We start from the raw sequence: 663 nt of genomic DNA on the forward strand, positions 1-663 counted from the left end.
AAAAAAGCCTCAACAAAAGTGTTTTTCTATTTTGACGGGAAGACAACACAAGGGTTAAAACTGGGGCTCAGATAGAGATCGGGGGATTTAAGATCGGCGTTAATAAATAAACGTACTTATCTCAGACATTACGGATGGGACAATATGCTCTTGTCCCGTTCGATTCTTTCATGATACATGGGTGGCGACGCACTTCTAACAATTTATCCTGAGACATTTCCCAAAAACTTTTTTTTTTTTTTTCTTTAAAAAAAATAAATAAAGAAAATGCACATTACATGACAGTCAGTCAGACATTTATTTCATTTGTAAAAAAGTACATAACATGGATTATTTTGCATTTCCTGCCATCGGCCTGTTTTGCTAGAATCGTATATAATGCTAGCTGAATCATTGGTAAAAATAAATAAATGGATTCTAGGGAAAAGGATGGATTTTTAAAAATCATTTGAACCCCTCCCCCCCCATACATAAGATATTTGATTTTTATTTTCATCCCTATTGCACATATTAAGGTTTTTAACCCTTGTGTTGTCTTCCCGTCAACCATGGGGGGAAAAAAATGTTTTTGTCAACATTAGTGCTTTTTACCCACGTTTTTGTCACTTTTTCAATGTTGCGGGTGCTTTTTTTGATGTTCTTGGTGTTTTTTACAATTTTTTT

General features: G+C 34.1%; 1 protein-coding gene across 2 annotated transcripts in view; it reads left to right on the plus strand.

Moving 5' to 3' along the window:
- ids (iduronate 2-sulfatase) overlaps window positions 1-663 on the plus strand; it is a gene marked incomplete at its 3' end in the record, with an annotated part of 25155 nt that overhangs the window by 5384 nt on the left and 19108 nt on the right.

The sequence above is a fragment of the Etheostoma spectabile genome, unplaced genomic scaffold (assembly GCF_008692095.1).
Source record: "Etheostoma spectabile isolate EspeVRDwgs_2016 unplaced genomic scaffold, UIUC_Espe_1.0 scaffold273, whole genome shotgun sequence".
In the NCBI taxonomy this organism is placed as follows: Eukaryota; Metazoa; Chordata; class Actinopteri; order Perciformes; family Percidae; genus Etheostoma; species Etheostoma spectabile.